At 45.3% G+C, this 26103-nt stretch overlaps 1 pseudogene; it reads right to left on the minus strand.

Annotated features, from left to right (window-relative positions):
* Positions 1-26103, minus strand: part of LOC115083305 — a 198798-nt pseudogene that overhangs the window by 29815 nt on the left and 142880 nt on the right.

A 26103-nucleotide genomic window follows, 5' to 3' on the forward strand; every position in this document is an offset into this window, starting at 1 on the left:
ATCGGTCAGAGATCTGGAGCCTTGTTGCAGATGCAGGAGCATAGACCCGGAGATGGCCTTTCGGCTTGGGGTGAGAAAGCCCAGCAGGTCGTGGAGGATTAGATCCGTTCGCTCCCAAAGGGGTGAAGCCCAGTCCAACACTTTTCAATCCAGAAGGGACAGGATGTACGTTGTCTTGGAAACTACATCAGGGAAATATGCAGGTTGTAAAAAAAAGTGCATGTTGTACTGGTTTAAGAAGCCCCTACACAACAAGGGGTCACCTGCGAAATGAGGAGCTGCCGGCAAGGGCACTGTAGGCCAGAATGGTGATGCATGTGAAGCTGGGTTTGGCTTGCAGGCGTCGAGGTGGAGTCTAGCCAATTGTTCAATTGATTTATGGTGCTAGCCAAAGTCTCCAGAATCTTTTACTGTTCTGTAATTCGTTGGGCCAGGCCAGGGATGGCCTGGAGTGCTGAGACCTATGCCGGGTCCATGGACTTGGCAATCTGTTAGGGTTTGAGGGTATGTGGGCCCTGGGCCGAGGTGAGAGATGGTACCACCCACAGGGAGGATCCCCGTGAGCCTCACCTTCGGGAGGTGAAGTCTCAGCTACAGGGTGCGTGAAACAGCAGGTACTGGAGAGAAAGCAGAGAGAGAGCGAACTGAGAGGACAGAAGGAGCTAGAGAGGATGGCCCCAGGGGGTGGATCCACGGAGCATCAGCGCTGGGAGCTGACGTCAGATATAGCTCGGAACTCCTTGAGTCTCTATAGAGGAGTAGAGTGATATTGCCCGCAGAGCGGGGAGTGTATCATAAAAGTCACACAGACACAGGGGTGCCACAAGGTCTGTGAAGTGAGGTATACCCAAAGAGGAGACATCTGTAGAGATGGTACAGCAATGGTCCACAGAGTGGGGTACACCGGCGAGGGTTCCTCAGTAGAGATGATATGGCAATGGACCGTAGAGCGAGGTACACCGATGAGGGTTCCTCAGTAGAGAGGTAACGGTAGTGGTCCACGAAGCGGAGTACTCACTGAAGAAGCAGAGAAGGTTCCAGGGGAAGCCCCGGGGAATGGGGCAGGCAGCGGTCCTAGGCCCTGGGAACAGGGGCAGGCAGGCCGGCGATAGCTGGTGGAGGCCACAAGACTACCCATCGAAGTTAGTGCAGAGAGACATGAGGTGAGCAACAGTGGTCGTAGCCATCTGCGACTGACGGGTGTAACAAATGGAACAATGGAAAAACCAAATGGAACAATGGAAAAACCAAAATATCACCATCATGGTAATAAAACCGTACTTATAGAGCAATATTTCAAAACAGCTTACAAAAAAAATCCAATAATTAAAAACATTAAAAATGATAAAAATTTCCCAAACACCAATAAAATATTTTAAAGCAATAAACATCAAATAAAATGCAATAATTAAAATAAATAAGGATAAAAAAAATCACCCACTCTCCATACCTGTGAATGTTTGATTTCCAGACATCCTGATATTGTCGATTAGTGAGGGAAGTGGGAGGGAGGCATGCACACTTTCTTCTGACACATATTAACACACTAATCTACTCGCACATGGTCACGCACAATCTCTCTCTCTCTCTCTCATATGCTCTCTTTCGCGCACACACACACACACAAACACATGTTCTCTCTCTCTCATATGCTCTCTCATGCTTACTCTCATATGCTGTCTTTCTCATATGCACACACATGCATAAACAGATGCTCTCTCTCTCTCCCTCTAACATAGAGGCAGCAGTAGCTTCCTCCTTGGGTCTGCACAGCATTTTTTACACATACAAGCTGTTTCTCTCTCACACATACAAGCTCTCAAATGCTCTCTCTCTCTCTCTCACACACACACACACACACACACACACACACATGCTCTCTCTCTCCCTGGAATATGCAAGTAGCAACAGTATCCTCTTTGGGCTCGCCACACACACACATGCTCGTGCTCTCTCTATCACACACAGACTCTCTCTGTATGTTCTCTCTCATTCACACACACATTCTCTCCCTGGAATGTGTAGGCAGCAGCAACCTCCTTGGGCCTACACAGCATCACTCACATGCCGCAGAGCCAGGCCAATGCAACAGCCTTTTCCCTTAGGCTGTGTGGCCTAGACTGAAGTGGCAGCCTCTTCTCATGTGCAGAGTTGAGCTCACTCTAATCTCTCTCACTCACTGAAACTCATCATCGGCCACCAGTGGCACAGTGTGAAGAGGTTCAATTTCGGGACCCCCCCTGAAGTGCGAAAGAGCAACTGAACATCTTCCGACTAATCATGCCAGCAGTGAAACGCACAGCCATCTTGAACATACTAATATTTGCAACGCAAATGATACGTAATGCGTAGTGACGCAGTGACATACTAATTTTTAGCGTAACATAACGTAACTCCATTTTGGAATAATACTTTGTATTGTATTAATACGAATGACAATGTAAAATGTCTAACACGTCAATTAAATGACGAAACAATAGTCTGATCTTAAGCTACACCTACTAGAGGACCACGCTAGCTAATGCTTGTTCAGCAATTTGTGAAATGTTTGTTCAGCAAAAACCAGAACGCATGTGTGAAAGATAAGAGTTGTAAAGTGCATAAAAGTTTGCTCCTAAGGGGGCGTGGCATGCAGTTGTACTGAGCCTTTGTCTTAGCTGCATCTTGCTGGCAATAAAAGTCTATCTTTACGGATCAGTTGTCTGGACCTCCTTACTGACTAAAAAGAGACGGTTACATTTGGCGAGCCTCAGCCAGGAGGTGCCGGGGACGCTATTTTAGCCCCCCAGTTGGTCCGGTAGTTTGGTGGCGGAGCGATCCCCCAGACGCACCTGGTGAGTGGCCACCGCTGAGTTCAGCGATCGGGTTTCTGAGGGGACCGTTCCACAGAAATTCTTCTGAGACCTCTGGGCTGGTGATCTGGAAAGAAGGCTTTCGTGACGATCGGAAGAATCCTGCAGGCGAGTATTATGGGAATGATGGAAAAAAAAGAAGAATAGCTAAAAGAGTAGCAAATAACCGGTCCATCCGTGAGGGGACCGAGGGGGCTTTGATCACACCCCAAGCGGTGGTTTGGTAGGAATTGCATTCCGAAAACCACGCGCATAAAAAGAGGAAAAAGAAGTAACGCGTACGATAGTGGGAATAGGTTTCTTGTTGTGTGAAAGAGAGTGAATGGCCTCGCAGTTCTAGGCCGGGCTGACCGCGTCCTAGTCGAGGCGATTGTGACCCTTTTGTGTCTGACGGGTACGGACCCCTTACCTATCCGTCTTCCCTTCCCTCCTTTGTCTGTGAATTCTATCCTAATGGGAGGGGGCTATTCAACTCCACTAAAAGTTATGACAGAACACTATAGTGAAGTGTTCGATAAACGTAAATGTACTAAGCCCGGAATGGTTCAGCGATGCACCCATAGGTGGCCCGGTTTGTGTGTAAATTGGCCTCCGGAAGGAACTTTCAATTTCCAAACGGCCACAAGGGTCTTGAAAATAGTTGAGAAAGAAGAAAATCCGGGTTGCCCTGAGGATAAGCCATACATAACTGCTTGGATTGCAGTTATCGAGAATCCTCCGAAGTGGGCAAAGAAGTTAGTGGAGGGAGCCGCCCTCGTAATGGTGGCGCAAGTAAACAAAATGGGTGACCGGAAGTCCTCAAACCGGAAAAGAAAGGGAAGGGCGGCCATCTTAGGAATAAAGGACCATGCGTCATCTGCGGCGGCCATGTTTGTAGTGCAAGGGAACACACGGACTCAAGAAAAAAAAGTTAAACCCCTGCCGCCTGCAGTACTGCCTGACGCAGAAGATCTTCTGCCGCCACCCTATGCCCCTAGCTGCCCTCAATCGTATAATGCGCCACCAGATCCCCCAGCTCCCGCCGCTGCCCAAGTTGATCATGAAATAATGCCGATTCCCGAAGTACGGCTTGAAGCGGAAGCGGCGGCGGCAAAAGTTGAGGACGGCGGCGAGTCGTCCGTATCCGGCGGCACTCGCAGTAAAACCCAAGCCGCAAGTTTACAACTACCAATTAGAGAAACAACCACCGTAGTTCCCGTGGTCCCTACTGAAGAAAACGAGTATAATACTACGCAAACTATAAAGTTGTTTACTTACATACCTTTCACTTCCAGCGATCTTTTTAACTGGAAACAGCTCGGCCCCTCTTACGCTGATAATCCAGATCAGATGCTAGATTTTTTACGAGGAATTTTTGCAGCCCATAACCCCAACTGGGCTGACATTCGGCACCTCGCCTCCATCCTTTTTACCACCGAAGAACGCCGACAAATACAATTAAACATGGAAGAAGCAGCTCGGCTGGGAGCCGGGTCAGACGGTAATCCAGATGAAGTAGTGAGAGAGCATGCCCCTGTCGCCGATCCCAACTGGGATTTCCAGACGGCTGCAGGGCGAGCCAGCATTGCTGCATACCAAGTCGCCTTTCTCGGAGCTTTAAAGAAAGGAAAGCAGAAAGTCATGAATATGGGAAAGATCCGCGACGTGGTGCAAGGAAAAGACGAAACTCCTGGAATCTTTTTGGAGAGATTGATGGATGCATATCGGCAATACAGTCCGTTCGACCCAGAGGACCCCAAAAGTCAGTCCGTCATAGTAATGAGCTTTGTCGGACAATCCTGTCCCGATATCCGCCGGAAGCTACAGAAATCAGAAGGATTTGAGGGAATGACTATTAGCCACTTAAAAGCCATGGCTGACAGAGTTTATGTAAACCGAGAGCCGGACGGAGACAAGAAAGAAAAGAAAGAAAGTAGAAAGTTAAGAGAAAGTGTTAGTTTGTTAGCTGCAGCGCTGGAAGAAACGAATTTCGGAAACTCGGCTAGGCACTATCAGGGATATCCTGGGCCGAGAGGAAGGGGCAGGTCACCCTCGAGGGGACCGCCCAGAGGACGAGCTAGCAGAGGAGGATCGTTTAGGGGGGGAAGGGTGCCGTTGGGAGCCAATCAATGTGCATTCTGTAGACAAGAAGGACACTGGAAGTCTGAATGCCCAGAGTCCCTGCAAATGAAGCAGGAAGGATATACTCCGTCCAAACCAAAGGAAGCTGAATGGCAGATGACTGTCGGAGAAACCTCTAGCGAAGACAGCAGTGAAGCATGACTAGAGAAGGGAATTCTTCCATTCGATCCCTTAGTAGAAATTAAAGTAGGAACTGAGACATTTAAGGGATTGTTAGATACCGGGGCACAAAGATCAGTCATGACTACCGCTATTACCACACCCACTTCGAAAAACATTTCTATTGTAGGGGCCTCTGGAAAGCCACTTATCGCTCCCTTTCTTCAGAAACGACAAGTCCGGGTGGGAGGACAATTAGTATCTCATCAGTTTCTCTACGTCCCGGGATGCCCAGTTCCCCTCATAGGGAGAGACCTTCTTTGTAAGTTAAGAGCCAACTTACAATTCGAATCGACAGGAGAAATAAGAGCATCCTTCGCTGATAACCCAGTCTCTCTCATCTGTCCACTCCAAGAAGAATGGAGATTACATCTCCCCATAGTCAAACATACCACTACGCACCGATATGGAGAAAACACCGTCCTCAACGAAAAGCGCAGACAGCTAATGGACAGTATACCTAAAGTATGGGCTGAACAAAATCCAGGAGGAATAGCCATCAACGCTACCCCTATTTGGATCGAGATGAAACAGAATGCACAGGTGATAAATCAATCTCAATACCCCATTCCTTATATGGCCAGACAAGGAATTCAGATACACCTGCAAAGATTGTATGATTTGGGCATTCTCCGGCGAATCCGATCTGCTTGGAACACCCCTCTGTTGCCAGTAAAGAAGCCTGGATCAAATGACTATCGACCAGTACAAGACTTAAGAAAAGTGAATAGTCAAGTAGCAGATCTAGTAGCCCTCGTGCCAAATCCGTACTCAATCCTGGCTCAAGTCTCTCCTGCATCAAAGTGGTACAGTGTCATTGATCTCAAAGATGCCTTCTTCTCCGTCCCGGTGGCGGAGGAATGTCAAAAGATTTTTGCTTTCACATGGGAAAATGCAGATACTGGAGTAAAGCAGCAGTACACATGGACTAGGTTGCCTCAAGGGTATAGGCACTCACCTACGCTGTTCGGTGAGCAACTGGCAAACGATTTAAAGATGTATCAAGTAAAGTATGGGCCAGTCATACAATACGTGGATGACCTTCTGTTGTTTCGAGAGACGTACCTCGAATGTGCGGTATCCACTCTTCAGCTGCTAAAGACGTTGTACTCAAAAGGGTATCGTGCAAGTAAAAAGAAAGCGCAAATCTGTGAATTGGAAGTAGAGTATTTAGGCTTCCAAATACGTGGAGGAACCCGATGTCTGGGGATTTCTCGCACCAGTTCTATAAGAGATCAACCTGTACCCACTTGTAAGAAAGAGCTCCGGGCGTTCCTGGGAGCTGCAGGATACTGTAGGCTGTGGATTGCTAACTATACAGTTATTGCTCAACCCCTGTACGACAAGCTGCGGGGTAAAGAGGCAGAATCTCAACCCTTCCAATGGGAAGGAAACGAACTGGCAAGCTTACGACAACTAAAAGAAGCCTTAATTGAACCACCTGCCTTGGGGTTGCCAGATGTGATGAAACCATTCCATCTATTCGTCGACGAGAAAAAAGGCATGGCCATAGGGGTATTGACTCAAACCTTAGGCTCATGGGAACGACCTGTTGCATATCTGTCAAAAGGAATGGACAATGTGTCAAAAGGATGGCCGGGATGCCTCCGAAGCATTGCTGCTGCATGTCTACTGATACCCGAAGCAGTTAAGCTAACATTTGGACAGATTTTACAAGTAACAACTCCTCATACTATCCAAGGACTGCTAGAGACCCATGGGCCAAAATGGATGACAAATTCACGTCTTGTAAAGTACCAAGCGTTATTATGTGAAACTCCAGAGATTCAAATACAGGACAGTAAAAACTTGAATCCTGCAACTCTACTCCCAACCCCCACTCCAGTTTCTCATGAATGTGGGGAAATTATGGCAACAGTACATTCCAGCCGACCCGACTTACGCGACCAACCCTGGCAAGGAGCATGGACTTTATTCACTGATGGAAGCAGCCAGGTTATAAATGGAGTCAGGGTCGCTGGGTATGCTGTAGTCTCCGAAGACGACATTGTTGAAGCTGAACCCCTGCCCCCAGGGACATCAGCGCAAAAAGCTGAACTAATTGCGCTCACAAGGGCTCTGCAGTTGGCAGAAGGAGAAACTGTAAATATTTATACTGATTCAAAATACGCTTTCCTTACAATCCAAGTGCATGGAGCTTTATACAAGGAACGAGGATTCCTAACTGCGGAAGGGAAACAAATAGCTAATGCATCGGAGATACATCAATTGCTAGACTCTGTATGGGCACCAAAGAAGGTAGCTGTCATGCATTGTAAAGCCCATACAGGGAGAACTGATCCCATCGCCAAAGGAAACCAATGGGCAGATAAGACTGCGAAAGAAGCAGCACGTGTGCAATCACCACATACATCAACTCCCACTTGCCCACTTCTACAGTTCACGAATGAAACCCCCATTTATTCAGCGGAAGAAAATGATTGGGCACAAACCGAACAATTTCATCAGCAGGATGGGTGGTGGATTGTACAAGAAGATAGGGTATGGATACCCGACGCCCTGGCATGGACTGTTGTCAGGGAAGCCCATAATAAAACCCATCTCGGCCGAGATGCATTAGCAACACTGTTGGCAAAAACTTACTACATTAATAGACTCTTTCAACTAACTAAATATGCTGTTAATCAATGTGTTACCTGTGCAAGGAACAATCCCAGAAATGGACCTGGTCCAGCCCCTGGACATATATTGCGAGGAACAACTCCGTTTCAAGTTTGCCAAATCGACTTCACCCACATGACTGCTTCAAAAAGATACAAAGCAATGCTGGTAGCTGTCTGTACTTATACCGGATGGATCGAAGCCATACCCACTCGAACTGAGACTGCCAAGGAAGTAGTAACATTGCTTCTCCACAAAATTTTACCACGATACGGATTACCTCGACAGATAAATTCAGATAATGGACCAGCCTTCACCAGTGAAGTCACGCGACGTCTAAGTCAAATTCTGGGCATCCAATGGCACCTGCACTGCGCCTGGAGACCTCAAAGTAGTGGAGCAGTTGAACGAGCTAACAGGACACTAAAAAATCAGCTCGCTAAATTGTGTCAGGAAACAAAGACTAAATGGCCAGACATCCTGCCATTAGCTCTACTACACGTCCGATGTACCCCACGGAAGTCGGGGTTAACTCCGTATGAAATGATGTACGCAAGGCCTCCACCTCTTCCATCTTTTCCTGAATCGCTGCAAATACAAGGGGAAATGTCTCTCAGTAACCAACTCAAAGGACTATATAACACAGTTATTGCGATTCAAAAATACACCTGTGACACTGAACCATTGGTCCTGCTAAACCCGATTCATCCATACCAGATAGGAAATTCGGTGTGGATAAAAGACTGGGATGAGTCTGATTCCCTCCAGCCCCGATGGAAAGGGCCGTACACTAGGGATGTGAATCGTTTTTCAACGATTAAAATTATCGTCCGATAATGTTTATATCGTCTTAAATCGTTATAGAACACGATACAATAGAAATTCTAACGATTTATCGTTAAAAATCGTTAAATCGTGTTAGTGCGCACTAACTCGAGTTAGTGCGCACTAACTCCCCGTTAGTGCGCACTAACTCGATTTAGTGTGCACTAACTGAAAATGATACAAATAAACACTTTCCAGGTCACTGAAGGTCAGTTAGGAATGAATATGTGTTCCTATTGGCTGGCTGCCCTCTTATCTATTGATATTACCAAGGTTACCACTGAGGTGATGGTTGGGGGGATGGGAAATGGAACTGGAAACTAACGAACACCAACAGAAAATGAAACAAAGTGTTCACACTTCCCAGGTCAGTAAAGGTCACTTAGGAATGAATATGTATGTATGTATTCCTATTGGCTGGCTGTGCTCTTATCTATTGATGTTACCAATATGGTTGGGGGGATGTGAAATGGAAACAGTTGGAAGCTTGACAAAAAAAGTAATGTAATGATCAGCACTCACGTGACTAGAACTTGTTTGTTTATTATTTTTGTTAGCAGGCACCTGAAATGCTAGTGCATGTTGAATTTGCCAATCACTGTGCATTTTAGAAAGGTGGTCCTGGCTGGAACTGTACACAGTTCAAATATATGTAATTGATTGTTGGTAAGTGTATTTTTTAAGTAGCCACACTGGCACCAGTATGTTTACTTTTCCTCCTACTTAACTCACTAGCTCAGCTTTGTAAGAAGGGCTTCTCTGCTTGTGTGTTGTTTTTGTTTGGTGTGAGGAGAGCAGAAACATCAGATCTTTATTCAATCTACTACAGTCATCTCTTACAGTGCCCTATCCCTATTAATACCAGGAGTGTTGTGATCTTCCTGCACACAGTGCCCTAACCCTGATACCAGTCTGAGACAGCTCCCTCCCTGCATTACTAGTGAGAGGCTGGCTTCACAGACAGGGGGGAGCTGCCTGACCCTCACTCCTGACTTCCCCCATGTCCCAGCTAGTGAATGGTGTGTGGGTGAGGGGGGGGGGGGGGGATGGTGAAGTCTGAGACAGCTCCCTCCCTGCATTACTAGTGAGAGGCTGGCTTCACAGACAGGGGGGAGCTGCCTGACCCTCACTCCTGACTTCCCCCATGTCCCAGCTAGTGAATGGTGTGTGGGTGAGGGGGGGGGGGAGGATGGTGAAGTCTGAGACAACTCCCTCCCTGCATTACTAGTGAGAGGCTGGCTTCGCAGACAGGGGGGAGCTGCCTGACCCTCACTCCTGACTTCCCCCATGTCCCAGCTAGTGAATGGTGTGTGGGTGAGGGGGGGGGGGGGGAGGATGGTGAAGTCTGAGACAGCTCCCTCCCTGCATTACTAGTGAGAGGCTGGCTTCACAGACAGGGGGGAGCTGCCTGACCCTCACTCCTGACTTCCCCCATGTCCCAGCTAGTGAATGGTGTGTGGGTGAGGGGGGGGGGAGGATGGTGAAGTCTGAGACAGCTCCCTCCCTGCATTACTAGTGAGAGGCTGGCTTCACAGACAGGGGGGAGCTGCCTGTCCCTCACTCCTGACTTCCCCCATGTCCCAGCTAGTGAATGGTGTGTGGGTGAGGGGGGGGGGGGGTGGATGGTGAAGTCTGAGACAGCTCCCTCCCTGCATTACTAGTGAGAGGCTGGCTTCACAGACAGGGGGGAGCTGCCTGACCCTCACTCCTGACTTCCCCCATGTCCCAGCTAGTGAATGGTGTGTGGGTGAGGGGGGGGGGAGGATGGTGAAGTCTGAGACAGCTCCCTCCCTGCATTACTAGTGAGAGGCTGGCTTCGCAGACAGGGGGGAGCTGCCTGACCCTCACTCCTGACTTCCCCCATGTCCCAGCTAGTGAATGGTGTGTGGGTGATGGGGGGTGGGGGGAGGATGGTGAAGTCTGAGACAGCTCCCTCCCTGCATTACTAGTGAGAGGCTGGCTTCACAGACAGGGGGGAGCTGCCTGTCCCTCACTCCTGACTTCCCCCATGTCCCAGCTAGTGAATGGTGTGTGGGTGAGGGGGGGGGGGGTGGATGGTGAAGTCTGAGACAGCTCCCTCCCTGCATTACTAGTGAGAGGCTGGCTTCACAGACAGGGGGGAGCTGCCTGACCCTCACTCCTGACTTCCCCCATGTCCCAGCTAGTGAATGGTGTGTGGGTAAGGGGGGGGGGGGGAGGATGGTGAAGTCTGAGACAGCTCCCTCCCTGCATTACTAGTGAGAGGCTGGCTTCACAGACAGGGGGGAGCTGCCTGACCCTCACTCCTCCGGGGTATTGTGATCTTCCTGCACACAGTGCCCTATCCCTGATACCAGGGGTGTTGTGATCTTCCTGCATGCAGTGCCCTATCCCTATTAATACCAGGAGTGTTGTGATCTTCCTGCATGCAGTGCCCTATCCCTATTAATACCAGGAGTGTTGTGATCTTCCTGCATGCAGTGCCCTATCCCTGATATCGGGATGTGTGCAAGAAGATCACAACACCCCCGGTATCAGGAATAGGGCACTGTGTGCAGGAAGATCACAACACCCCCAGTATCAGGAATAGGGCACTGTGTGCAGGAAGATCACAACACCCCTGGTATTAGGGATAGGGCACTGTGTGCAGGAAGATCACAACACTCCTGGTATTAATAGGGATAGGGCACTGTGTGCAGGAAGATCACAATACCCCTGGTATCAGGGTTAGGGCACAAGTTCTAGTCACATTGACTGATCACATTACTTGTTTTGTCAAGCTACCAACTGTTTCCATTTCCCTTCCCCCATATACTGTCAGTAGGAAACTTGGTAACATGAATAAATAAGAGGGCAGCCAATAGGAATACATATTCATTCCTAAACTGACCTTAACTGACCTGAAAAGTGTCAAATTGTATCATTTTCAGTTAGTGCGCACTAACTCCCGTTAGTGTGCACTAATCGGAAAAAACGATTTTTAACGATTTTTTAACTAAAAAATCGTGCCTAAGACGATTTTCTTGCCCTGCCACACGATTTCTATCGTTAAGACGATATGGAAAACGATTCACATCCCTACCGTACACTGTATTGCTAACTACTCCAACAGCTGTCAAAGTTTTTGGATGTTCTTCATGGATTCATTGGACACGTCTCAAACCAGCTTCAGCCAACTGGCAGGTTTCCAGGATTGGAGACCACAAATTAAGATTCACCCGCGGCAGGCCCAGTGCTAGTCCTGAGTAAAAAAGTATCAGTAACTACAACTGAATATTAATGTGTCCATTTCTTTCCTTCCTTTCAGAATCCATTACTTATGAATGCAACCATCTACGTCATAAAGCAATGTCACAGATTACGACTTCCAAGATCTACGTTGCATCCATCTTCTGCATTCACTTAATATTCTTCTGTAACCCGACTACCTCTGTTTTCCTGTCCTTGAGCAAGAATTGCACTGAATGTATCAAGCTAATTCGTACTACCACTCAAACTGGATTTCAAGTTGTCTCAACAATCATCCACCAATCTCAACCACCAACTTCCTGTGCCACACTACCTGCTTGCGCCCTGAATACTACTCAAGGCTATCAGTCCTTCCATCGATGTTTAGAAACTGGCAAAGTCATATGTCATACCCCAACCACTCCTAAGTACTACAACATCACCCTCACTGTAGGTCTACCAAAGAGCTACACATCAAGTATTGTCCCAGAAGGAAAAGGCATCTTGTACTACATCAACTCCACTAAGGTTCTTATGGGAAGTGAAACGATTGTCACAATAACGTTCGATGCCTGCGAAGCCATTGATAAACACCCAAATGCACTTCACTGTGGGTCTCAAGCCTGGAGAAATTCCTATGTCTACAATCACAAATACCTCTGCCCATACAACCGGGTAGCTAATCCATCCAGATGGCTGCCATGCGGAGGGGACCTGACATTGTCAGGATGGGCTCTAGTTTGTGATTACACCGGTGGAGGTTACCATGGCTGCCACGGGATAGGACGATTAACTGCAGTAAATGGTAATACAGTATCGATACAATGGCCTCTAAGAAGCGAAGGAATCCCTTGGCAAGATACTTGGGGATTTGGTATCGACGGAACTGGAAAAGACCCCATGACCTACATTACCATCACTCAGCGAAAAGACAAACCTCGTCCATTTATTCACCAGACTACTGTGGTGGGTTATCAATCCTTCTTTGATGAAATATCTCATGCCACTGAGGGATTAAAGAAACATACAATTTCTCAACAAGTAAAAAACCTGTTTGTCAATTTGGCGGAAAACATAGCTCTCTCTCTCGAAGTCAAGAACTGTTTTGTATGTGGAGGAACAGATACAGGAGAGCAATGGCCATGGGAAGCCAAGGAAACCTTCCAATCCGATCTTAACACCTTGAATACCACTGTAACCTATAACCGTAAATCTCATCCATATGAGTGGGCACTACAGACTGATGTTATTGGCAGACTATGTATCTCTCGACAACATTCACGCATCTATACCGTGCCTGTTGGAAATTCTCCATGCACAGGAGTTCTTACTGCCAACCTTACCACCCAGACATGGTGGCAGACTGAAAATTCTACCATGCCAACTCCCATCTGGACTGACTCGACTTTGAACAAGACATGGACAGCTGCAGGTGTTGCTACTACCGTTTTCAATGCTCCAGATGGTTATTATTATGTATGTGGACGAAGAGCTTATGAACAGTTACCAACAAACTGGTATGGAACTTGCTTCTTGGCTACAATTCGGCCAAGCTTCTTCCTACTTCCCATTACTGCTGGAGAAACCTTAGGAGTTCCAGTATACAGTCCCATGAGACCCAACAAACGTCGCAGCACTCCTAAAGTATCCATAGGAGATTGGAAAGATCAAGAGTGGCCTCCTGAACGAATTGTACAATACTATGGTCCGGCCACCTGGGCTGAGGATGGTTCTTATGGATATAGAACACCTATCTATATGCTCAATCGAATTATAAGACTCCAAGCAGTACTGGAACTCCTGACAAATGATTCTGCCTTGGCTCTCAACATCTTAGCCAAGCAAAACACTAAAATTCTAACAGCTGTCTACCAAAACCGATTGGCTTTAGACTACCTCCTAGCCCAGGAAGGTGGTGTATGTGGCAAATTTAATCTTTCTAACTGTTGTTTACAGGTAGATGACAAGAGTAAAATCATTGAGGAGATCACTGATCGAATGATTCGCCTGGCCCATGTACCAGTGCAGACGTGGACTGGAATCCTTGACTGGACAGGGTCTTTGCCCAACTGGCTCACTTCCATTCCTGGCCTTAAAGAACTCCTCTTTCCTCTGATACTTCTTGTTTTTACATGCATTCTGTTTCCTATTTGTCTCCCTCTTATTTTTAGGCATCTCCGATCCATGATTGAACATATTGCTGATCGGCGAGCAGCTGCTCACGTCATGATGATTAATAAGTATGTGTCTGTCTCCACATTTCCTTCATCTGATTCTTCTGACTACGACACTACCAATGATTCAGATACTGATTCTGATAAAGAGTACTTAACTACTAACTTATAAGTCTGAAAAACTCTAACCACTAAGCATTGCCATAATGGAGCCAACGTGTTGTTGGGGTAAGTCGGGCTACAAAGGGGGGTGACACCAATATGGTCCACCCGTCTCAAACCCGTGAAGAAACCAACGACCTAACAACATATTAGGGCTCACATTCAATGTCACTGGTATTAACTCTCATTGTCGTTTCAGTTCCTCTTCAGATATAAAGTGATACTTCTGCCTTCTCTTCAAAGTTGAAGTATCAAAGGGGGGAATGAAGAGGTTCAATTTCGGGACCCCCCCTGAAGTACGAAAGAGCAACTGAACATCTTCCGACTAATCATGCCAGCAGTGAAACGCACAGCCATCTTGAACATACTAATATTTGCAACGCAAATGATACGTAATGCGTAGTGACGCAGTGACATACTAATTTTTAGCGTAACATAACGTAACTCCATTTTGGAATAATACTTTGTATTGTATTAATACGAATGACAATGTAAAATGTCTAACACGTCAATTAAATGACGAAACAATAGTCTGATCTTAAGCTACACCTACTAGAGGACCACGCTAGCTAATGCTTGTTCAGCAATTTGTGAAATGTTTGTTCAGCAAAAACCAGAACGCATGTGTGAAAGATAAGAGTTGTAAAGTGCATAAGAGTTTGCTCCTAAGGGGGCGTGGTATGCAGTTGTACTGAGCCTTTGTCTTAGCTGCATCTTGCTGGCAATAAAAGTCTATCTTTACGGATCAGTTGTCTGGACCTCCTTACTGACTAAAAAGAGACGGTTACAAGTGGGGCCCTTTCTTCTGCCCCAGGCTTCAGGGGAAATGCCAGGTGCACAGCGGGACCTCCTCTTCTGCCACCGGCTGCAGGAGAAATCCTGGCATCCCCGCTGGATCTTCCTGTGGCTGGCGGTGAGTGGTAACCACTGCCAGCATGTCATTTTGCAGTGCCACAAATTTTCCTGCAAGCAGGGTGTGGGAACCCCACTGGCATTAAAAATCAAAAGGCATAGTGAGGCGGCCACCACAGGGTTTATTGGGGGGGGGGGAATATTTGCCTCATTATAGAATCTGGAAGCTGAAAAAAAAACACATGATGGGAGCAATCGGCCCCCCGGGAAAAGCCCGATCCCCTAAAGGCCAATCCACCCCTGCTCAGCAGAATTGTAACGCCAAGCAAATCAATGTGAAAGAGAGAATGCTGCAAAACAAATGATGTTAATTTATTAAAAGCCTGATTGAAATACCAAGTCTTCAGCGTTTTCCTGAATTTTAATTGTTAGATTCTGCATGGATGTCAGGGGGAAGAGAATTCCATAGGGCAGGAGCCTGATAACTGAAACAAAACTCTCTAGTGAAGTCCAAATGAATAATTGGCAGAGGTGGAACATAGAGACAGCCCATCTGAGAAGAGCGAAGAGTTTGAGCAGAAAACTTGGAGGCATCAGGTGCTGAGAACATGAGGACTAATGGAGTCTGCCCTAGGCAGTGCTTCTGTCATCGGTCCCTAGATCCAGGAATGCCCACGAGGTAAGCGGTCAAGGGGGTGTTACAAAGTATTTTATAAAATGTGTATATGATGCCTATGCAGTTTATAACAGGATGTAGGCTAGCATACATATTTTTGCAATCTATTAAAACCATGTATATCAATTCAGTGAGCGTACATACTTTACCCCATATTTTAAATATATGCATGTATAAAGTAAGATTTAATCACGTAAGTCGGGTTTTACATTTGTACATTGGCATATTTTTAAAAGATATATGCATGAGTGAAATTACCAGTTTAACCAATTAACCCACCAGTTTGCCCAGTTTTCCTGCAGCTCATCGAAACCCTTCTGGTTCTTAAGGCTGAATTCCCCCCAGTTCACCCAAACCTCACACCCGGCCATTAGTAAACAATAAGGGCCAGATTTTCAAAGGGGTACTCGCGTAAGATATGCGCATACCCCCCGAAAACCTGGCCCAAGCTCCCCCTGTGCGCACCGAGCCTATGTTGCATAGGCTGCCAGAGCGTGCAAAGCCCCGGGACGCGTGCCGGGGGCGTGTCGCGGCGCCGCGTCATCGGGGGCGTTCCGGGGGCGTGGCCATGGCATCCGGACCAGCCCCCGGACTGGACCATAGCGCGCCAGCGGCTGGCCCGCCGCGCGCAACTTACGCCTGCCTCAGGCAGGCATAACTTGTGCAACAAAGGTGGGGGGGGTTTAGATAGGGCTGGGGGGGTGGGTTAGGTAGGGGAAGGGAGGGGAAGGTGCGGGGCTTTTAAGGAAAGTTCCCTCCGAGGCCGCTCCGATTTCGGAGCGGCCTCGGAGGGAACGGAGGCAGGCTGTGTGGCTCAGCACGCGCAGGCTGCCGATTTTGCACAGCCTTGCGCGCGCTGACCCTGGATTTTAAAGGATACGCGCGTATCTATTAAAATCCGGCGAACTTTTATTTGCGCCTGGTGCGCGAACAAAAGTACGCGCGGGCGTACTTTTATAAAATCTACCCCTAAATGCGTTCATTATCTTATTATTTATTTATTTAGACATTTTATATACCGTCATGGTTTACAAGCTGACATTCATAGTTATTACTAAACAGACAAACAATGGTTGGTTACAGGGTTGGTATTCATAGACAAACATTAATATTAACATATGAAATTATCTTGAATGTATTACTAATTTATCTACTATTTATGGTAAAGAGTATGTTAAGTTAAATCAAATGATAGTTTTCACAATATAGTCGTCAGAGTGTTGTTGAGAATCTTATATTCTCTCATTTGGATTATTCTTCATGATTTGATTATTATCTTATATTCTTAATGTCTTAGTGTTTCAGTATATTCTACAGTTTCTAGGTTAGATTGTACGTGTTTTTGAATAGCCATATTTTTAGTTCACATTTGAATTTCTTTATATTTGGTAAAATATGTAGCATCTCAGGCATAGAATTGCAGAGCTTTGGACCTGCTATGGAAAGCACATGATCTCTTATTGTGTCAGATGTGTGCTCCTTATTGTGGGAATAGACAATAGTCCTTTATTTTGGGATCTTAGCTGGGGTTATTGGAATGAATGATGTTGAATATTATCATTAATTCTTTAAAGTATATTCTGGTTTATACTGGCAACCAATGCAGTGATATAAGCAAGATTGTAATATGATCATATTTCCTAGATCCTGGTAATAGTCTCACTACTGCATTTTGTAATGGTTATGGAGGCCTTAAGTGACATGCTGGTAAACCTAGAAGTAAGGAGTTACAGTAGTCTAAGTTTGAGAAGATTAGTGTTTGTAGTACAGTTCGGAAGGCAGCAAAAGTCAATAATGGGTTCAACTGATGTAGAATGTGCAGCTTGACGTATCATGTCTTAATTTACTGATGTGTAGTTTCATTCGGGCTGATAGAGTAAACCACATGGGAGAGCGCCCGGCACGCGCACAGGCCACTCTCCTGTGCATGCAATTCAGTAACTTAATTTATTTAAATTAGGGCCCGCGGTAAAAAGAGGCGCTAGGGACACTAGCGTGTCCCTAGCGCCTCTTTTTTGATGGAAGCGGCGGCTGTCAGCGAGTTTACAGCCGATGCTCAATTTTGCTGGCGTCGGTTCTCAAACCCACTGACAGCCACGGGTTCAGAAACCAGACGCCGGCAAAATTGAGCATCCGGTTTTCAACCCGCAAGCCGTGGGCCCATTTAAAATTTTTTTATTTTTAACTTTTTTTAACTTTTGGGGCCTCCGACTTAATATCGCCATGATATTAAGTTGGAGGGTGCACAGAAAAGCAGTTTTTACTGCTTTTCTGTGCACTTCCCCGGCGCCAGCAGAAATTAACACCTACCCAACATTTGCATGTTGCAGGCACTATTAGTCTCGGGGGGTTGGACATGCGTTTTCGACAAGCTATTACCCCTTACTGAATAAGGGATAAAGCTAGTACGTCGAAAACACGCACCCAAATACCGGTTTTTCTGTACTGTATCAGCCTGATTGTAAGGTACTCATCTAACGGTATTCTAATTTGAATATTATCCAGATTAAGAGCAGGTGGTTTGAGAATTGATGAGTTTCTGCTTAGCCAAATGATTTCACTCTTTTTGGGGTTTAAAGTTAGTTTAAGTTGTGAAAGTTCTTGTATCACTTTCAAATAGGTTGAGAGCATCAAAGCTGTGTTTTCATATGATTTAGAGAATGCGATGTAAAACTGTAGGTTGTCAGACTATAGAAAGAACTTTATTCTTAGATTGGTCAGTAGTTTGCATATTGGGAGCATGTAAATATTGAAAAATGGTGCTGAGAGAGCTGAGCCTTGCGGGACACCTGTGTCACACTGGAAAATATCAGATAGATGATTATCAAGTTTAACTTGGAATGTTCTGTTAGATAGAAATGAGGAGAACCATTGGAGAACCCTGCCGTCGATCCCAATGTTTCCCATCTGATGACATAACAGGTTATGCTCCACTGTGTCAAAGGCTGCAGTTAGGTCAATTAGTGCTATACAATAAGATTCATCTGCATCGATCCTTCGTAAAACCGAGTCCGTTAGTGAGATGAATAATGTCTTAGTTGAATGATGTTTCCTAAATTCAAATTGATTTGAGGAGAGAATATTTTGATCTTCCAGGTGATTTACAAGCTGGGATATCACTGCTTTCTCAAGGACTTTTACAAGAAAAGACAAGTTGGCTATTGGACGATTGTTGTCCCAATCATTGGTTCTACCATTCTTATTTTTTATGATTGGCTTTATCTTTTTTCCTTTAACCCATTGGGAACAGATCCTTCTGAGAGAGACAGATTAATTAATGTTCTGATAATCTGAGTGATTACCCCCTGTACTTGTGTCAGGGAACTGGCTGGAATTTGGTCACATGGATGAGTGGCAGGTTTGATTTTAGAAATGATTTGACTAGTTTTCAGCTTCGATACTCTGTCGAATATGGACCACTTAGCTATGTCACTTGATTCTTCACATGTTTTTATTGTGGTACAGATAGGGAATTGAGTTTTCAGTTTATTGATTTTGTTTAAGAGCGTGGTTGCATATTCATTGCACGAAGCCTTTGTGTAGTTGTAGTTTCTAGAGATGGAAGATGTCAGGTCTTTAATTAAGGGGCGGATTTTAAAAGCCCTGCTCGCGTAAATCCGGGCGGATTTACGCGAGCAGGGCCTTGCGTGCCGGTGCGGCTATGTTCCATAGGCCTACCGGCGCGCGCAGAGCCCCGGGACTCGCGTAAGTCCCGGGATTTTTCGAGGGGGGTGTGTCGGGGGCGTGTCGGGGGCGGGGACAATCGGTGCGGCGTTTTGGGGGCGGGATGCAGCGTTTCGGGGGCGGGCCCGGGGGCATGGTTTCGGCCCGGGGCGGTCCGGGGGCATGGCCGCGCCCTCCGGAACCACCCCCGGGTCGCGTCTCGGCGCGCTAGCGGCCCGCTGGCGCGCGGGGATTTACTTCTCCCTCCGGGAGGCTTAAATCCCCCGACAAAGGTAGGGGGGGGTTTAGACAGGGCCAGGGGGGGGGGGGTGGGTTAGGTAGAGGAAGGGAGGGGAAGGTGAGGGGAGGGCGAAAGAGAATTCCCTCCGAGGCCGCTCCGATTTCGGAGCGGCCTCGGAGGGAACGGAGGTAGGCTGCGTGGCTCGGCGCGCGCCGGCTACACGAAATCGGCAGCCTTGTGCGCGCCGATCCAGGATTTTAGCGGATACGCGCGGCTACGCGCGTATCTACTAAAATCCAGCGTACTTTTGTTTGCGCCTGATGCGCCAACAAAAATACGCGAAGGCGCACTTTTTAAAAATCTACCCCTAAATGTTTAACACACCAAAGAGCAGTTTAAAATTGAATATGACCTCTTGAATTTGTTTGGCATAGTAATCTTTTTTTGCCTTATTGATTAGTGCACGATATTTTATAAGGAAGGATTTATATGTCTCTAGGGATTCAGCAGATTGTCTTTTCTGCCATTGTTTCTCTAATTTTCTATGGTTCTTTTTAGTGCTTCTTAATTCATTATTGTACCAGGGCTTCTTATTTTTTGAGTTATTCCTATCTTTGTTAATAGTTTTTGTCTAGATAGGACTATATTTTTCTGTTATGTCATTGACTAACTTCTCCCAGGAGTCAAAAGCTGAAATGGGATTGGTCTGATTTAATTCATGTAATTTGTTAATACTTGATAATTAGCAGGTGTAAACTTACGCGAGTGAGTGCGCAAATATTCGCGTGTCTTTGAAAATATCAACTCATGCACATAAGTGTTCGCCCCACCCTGGAACACCTGTTTCCCTTGGATATATGCACATATATTGAACATTTTTAAAATGCCGATTGCTCGAGTAGAGGATACTTATGCATGTAATGCTTAATTTTACTTGTGTACCGTTGTGAAAATTCACCTTTTAGTGTTCATGAAAGCTGAGATCTTGATATCAGCTTAAAAAGATGGTCAGAAGCCATGATCTTGGATGATAGTTGCTAGCAGAGATAGAAATAGGTTGAAAAGAACAGGAGAAAGAATGGAAACCGTGGACACCAAAAGGCAAACAGACTGAGTCTGACACCTGGTGATTCCATTGCACTAGGAATGAGCGCCCTGATTGACAGGAGGTGAACTAAGTCAGGAAAAATAAAATAAACTATATTCTTCATTGTATTTATTTATTTAAAAAATAAATACAATGCTCTATCCACTATACTAGACAGGTTACAATACAATTGTATACAATCAAAGCTTTTAGCAGCGTTTATACTGTCATTGCATGTTATACCTTTGTTTCAGAGGAGTTATGCTTTAATTAATTTCCTAAATATTACCCTTTGCAAACTGTAATTAGACATCAACCTTAAGGAAACAAGAAAAATATATGAATAATTATTGAGTAAAATTAATATGGAAGCACTATACTTGCAATTATAATGAGGACTTGCATGGATGTACTAATATATTTTATTTTTGCTATTAAGTTTGTATGTATAGCTGTAGCATGTGCATGTGTGTATCTGTTAGTATTGGGTATAGAAATTTCAGATTTACCTGCTTTGTTGGAAAATTCTCCTTCAGAGCAAGGGATGCAATCAAAGCAGCAGATCGGCTTCTGACTCTGAAGAACTTTCCTGAATCCAGGAACACAACTCTCAGAGCACACAGAGCGGGGGGTCTGAGGAGAGACAAAAAAGAGAAATCCAGTCATATTCCATGTTTAGCACTTGATTCTCTTTCTGAGGGACTCTGGGCCCGATTTGTTGAAGATTTTCTCCCATTTTGAGTCCATGGGAAAATATCTTAGTAAACAAGGCTTACCATTCTTTCTGCTCTCAGAAATTTTGGGGACTGATTTTCAGTCATTTATGCAGAAATCACACTCCTATGTGTGTAAATGGCTGTTCTAAAAATTACCCGGGCTCAGTACACATAAAAGTACACGTGAGACACAGCTTTAATTGAACTTTACCCCACTGTGCACTGATATAATTTACCCTCCCAGTGTACTTACTGCAACATCCTCACATTTTCCACAGTGAAAAGAGCAGCTCTTCTAATGATGTGCAGGTAAGAAAGTTTTGGTTCAATTTGTTCATTAGTTGCCCATTTTATGGATGAATTTTTGGTAGGGTGGGATGGGTTTCATTATCATCATCTTTGTTTATTAGCTGCCTTACTATAGGAGTGCTCAAAGCAATTTACAACAAAAAAGCTTTTCCATAAATCAATAAAATCCAATCTCCTCAGGTCAGTACATGAGTGGGTGTCCTGTCTTGTGCGTATTTTGCATGCTGCCATTGCAGTTTGCTGCACTATGAAAATTATAAAACGCAGTCTTTTTGTTTTGAACATATTGTACTGTACTTATGAATTTGTAATGTGGTCTCATCAGATAAATACAACTTATTGCACAGAAGTTATGAGACAAGTTGAGGATACAACATATTATACGAAACTAAATGAAGACCCGACTATTGAGTTGAAGTCCATAATAGACTCTCTGATAGAAACTGCATTTTCCAAATTTTGGATTACATCGAGAGAGAAACGTTTTCTGATGGTGGATCATCCAAAGATACCTGATTTATACATACTTCCAAAGATACACAAGTCTTTGGACAAGCCTCCAGGAAGGCCAATAGTATCAACCAGGGGTTCATTATTAGAACCCTTGTCGATATTCGTTGACAAATTTTTGGCCCCGTTGGTAAAACAGTTACCTTCATATGTAAGGGATTCCTCAGATTTGATCATGCAACTGGAGAAAGTGTCTGCTGATGTATTTCCTAACGAATCGTTGGCTTTTGCTACTATTGATGTAGTATCTCTCTACACCAATATCCCGCAAATTGAGGCGATTAACATTATCAAAAGGAAGATTCATGAGGCGAGTCAAGGTACTCGCATCCCCCCAGAGTTCACTAGCACTTTGGCTGAGATTGCCTTAAGAAACAATTTTTTTCATGTTTAACAAAACTTTTTACCATCAAACTAAAGGAGTGGCGATGGGTGCCACAATGGCGCCAGATGTCGCCAATTTATACATGGGCGATTTCGAAGAAAAATTTTTGAAGAGCAATCCTTTTGGGCGACATGTCATACTCTGGAAGCGTTACATCGATGATATCCTGATACTATGGGATGGTGATGAGAATACATTTACAGCTTTCATGGAGTGGTTACAGGACTGTGATGTTAACTTAAGTTTCACTTTTGTCTTTGACAAGAAAAATGTCTCATATTTAGACATTTCTATTACTATACATCAGTCGGGCTTTCATTTTTCTATTTACCGAAAACCCACCGACAGAAACACCATTCTAAGATTTGACAGCTGTCACCCATATCATTTATGAACAAATTTACCTTTTGGCCAATTTTTGAGGCTTAGACGCCTCTGTTCGGACACATATGAATACAAATTAAAGGCTCAATCTATGATGACATGTTTTTTAAAACGAGGTTACCCTTCACATATTATTAAGATAGCCTATAAACGTGCTCGATGGATAAACAGAGACTTGTTATTTCAATTGTCTCAAGATACTCACAATCAAGATCGAATGGTATGTGTATTGCCTTTTTCAACACAAATTCATAGAGTACAGAATGTGATAAAAAAATATTGGCACATATTGAGGCTACATGAAGGTCTTCAACAGTTTCCAATTTTTGCATTCAAACGGGGCAAGAACATCAGAGACATTGTTGTACATTCAGATTTTTCTGATGAAACAGTTAGTTGCCCTGAGAGTGTAGATATGTATGTTGGTCATCAACCTTGTAAAAAATGTTCAGTATGTGATCAGTCTTTTGAGGGAGATAAGTTGCCGTTTTTTGCCAAAGGTAATTTCAGATTGACAGCTGCCACGACCTGTGAGTCAAGTGGTGTTATATATGCTTTATGGTGCCCTTGCCCATTGTTATACATCGGCAAAACTAAGAGGAGTTTAAAGACACGTATGATCGAACATTACAGTGCCATATCTAGGGGCAGGTTGGAAGCGCCTCTAGTGCAACACTGTTTAGACAAAGATCATACTTTTGCCATGCTGAAGTTTGCAGTAATTGAGAAGCCTAGCCCTAGCAATTGGGGTGGCAATTTCGACAATTTCTTAATGCAAAGGGAACAAAAATGGATATACTTTTTTGACACAGTCATTCCTAAAGGTCTTAACAAAGAAATTGATTGGTCAGTTTTTCAGTAATTTAGATTTCACAAATGGTGCTTTATAATTGTTGATAGAGTTTAAATAAAGCATTTATCTGTTCGTGACATTGGCAGTTCAAGAGATTGATTTGTGTAATAGGAGCCAAACTCGTCCCTATTGCATTTTGGGATAAGCAGTTTCCACCTGCTTCCGGGGGGTATTGAACTACAGAATTTCCGGTGACGTAGTTGAACACAGGCCTTTTAAAACTGACAGGGAATCTTTGTTTGAATGGCAGAGGCGTCTAAACGCCATGTTGAGATCCTGAGAGATATGAGTTTTCGTCCCGGTAAGTTCCCATGATATTTACCATCACGGGTTATGAACAACTTTTTGCTTCAAACTTTTTGATTTAAGTATTGTTATAAGTTAGAAATGGATCTTTGTGGGATGTGTGAGGCTTCTTTACACATATTGATACCTGGGGGTAATAACGTTGATTTGAATGTGTGTTTTTAACGTTTTACAGGATCTTTGAATATGTTGCCAGTAGTAAAGAGAATTTATACATCTGTTCCCCTTGAAGAAGACTTTGTATAGTCGAAACATGGCCTATGTCGGGTTGGGTATTGAATGACCTCATTTGGCTAAGTATTCTCTATCTATTTAAATTTTGGTAAAAAGCCGGTTTAGTATTTTCTAATAGATGCTTTACATTAAAATTGGTTGGAATTTAATAAATTCAAAATTACAATAGCTATTTGATAAATACATCTTAGAAAGATATGAGACAATAAATGATTAAACAATCTTTGCTCATAAGGCTGACTACTGCCTGAGGCCCATTGAGGGCGAGAGACAGCAGATTAAACCTTTTCTTGAGCACACGCTGATGATATTGTCTCTAGTCTAATTTAAATTTCTTGTGGTAATAGTTGAAATACTATTTCCCTCTCTAAAGTCTGTCGCTTTCGTTTTGAGTACACACATATATATGCATATGCGCACTTACATTTGCTACTGCTTATTTATGCATACTAGTGCTAACTTTCACTTTGCTTAGCAGCTTGGCATTTCATGGCTTGGCTTTTCTAGGTGACTGGACACAGGAGCTGGGCATAGAATATAAGGGGGTGTATCTGGGACAGACTGGGACTTTCTGGGGGACATTGGGAAACTGTAGGGCATAGAGGGGAGTTTCAAGGATAGACTGGGAAGGGGGAAAGAGCAAGCCTAGGATAGACAGGGCCATACTGCCTGCTACCTAGGGCATACATGTTTATACTGGGGTTAGAGGAACAGATTTGGGGTTTATAGGGACAGTGTATGTTAGGGATGTGAATAGTTTTTTGACGATTTAAAATATCGTCCGATATATTTTAAATCGTCAAAAAATCGTTAGGGCCACGATACAATACCAATTCCCCCGATTTATCGTTAAAAAATCGTAAATCGGGGGAAGGGGGAGGGCAGGAAAACCGGCACACTAAAACCCCCTAAAACCCACCCCCGACCCTTTAAATTAAATCCCCCACCCTCCCAAACCCCCCCCCCAATGCTTTAAATTACCTGGGGATCCGGCGGTGTTCCAGAACGGCGGCGGTCCGGAACGGCCCCCTCAATAGAATCGTGTTGTCTTCAGCCGGCGCCATTTTTCAAAATGGCCGCCGCAAAATGGCGGCGGCCATAGACAAAAACGATTCGACGGAGGAGGTCGTTCCGGACCCCCGCTGGACTTTTGGCAAGTCTTGTGGGGGTCAGGAGGCCCCCCCAAGCTGGCCAAAAGTTTCCTGGGAGTCCAGCGGGGTTCCGGGAGCGATTTCTTGCCGCGAATCGTTTTCGTACGGAAAATGGCGCCGGCAGGAGATCGAGTGCAGGAGGTCGTTCAGCGGGGGTCCGGAACCCCCGCTGAACGACCTCCTGCAGTCGATCTCCTGCCGGCGCCATTTTCCGTACGAAAACGATTCGCGGCAAGAAATCGCTCCCGGAACCCCGCTGGACTCCCAGGAAACTTTTGGCCAGCTTGGGGGGGCCTCCTGACCCCCACAAGACCTGCCAAAAGTCCAGCGGGGGTCCGGAACGACCTCCTCCGTCGAATCGTTTTTGTCTATGGCCGCCGCCATTTTACGGCGGCCATTTTGAAAAATGGCGCCGGCTGAAGACAACACGATTCTATTGAGGGGGCCGTTCCGGACCGCCGCCGTTCTGGACCACCGCCGGATCCCCAGGTAATTTAAAGCATTTGGGGGGGGGGGTTCGGGAGGGTGGGGGATTTAATTTAAAGGGTCGGGGTGGGTTTTAGGGGGGTTTAGTGTGCCGGCTCACGATTTTAATGATTTTTCACGATAGTTTA

The sequence above is a fragment of the Rhinatrema bivittatum genome, chromosome 2 (assembly GCF_901001135.1).
Source record: "Rhinatrema bivittatum chromosome 2, aRhiBiv1.1, whole genome shotgun sequence".
NCBI classification, from domain to species: Eukaryota; Metazoa; Chordata; class Amphibia; order Gymnophiona; family Rhinatrematidae; genus Rhinatrema; species Rhinatrema bivittatum.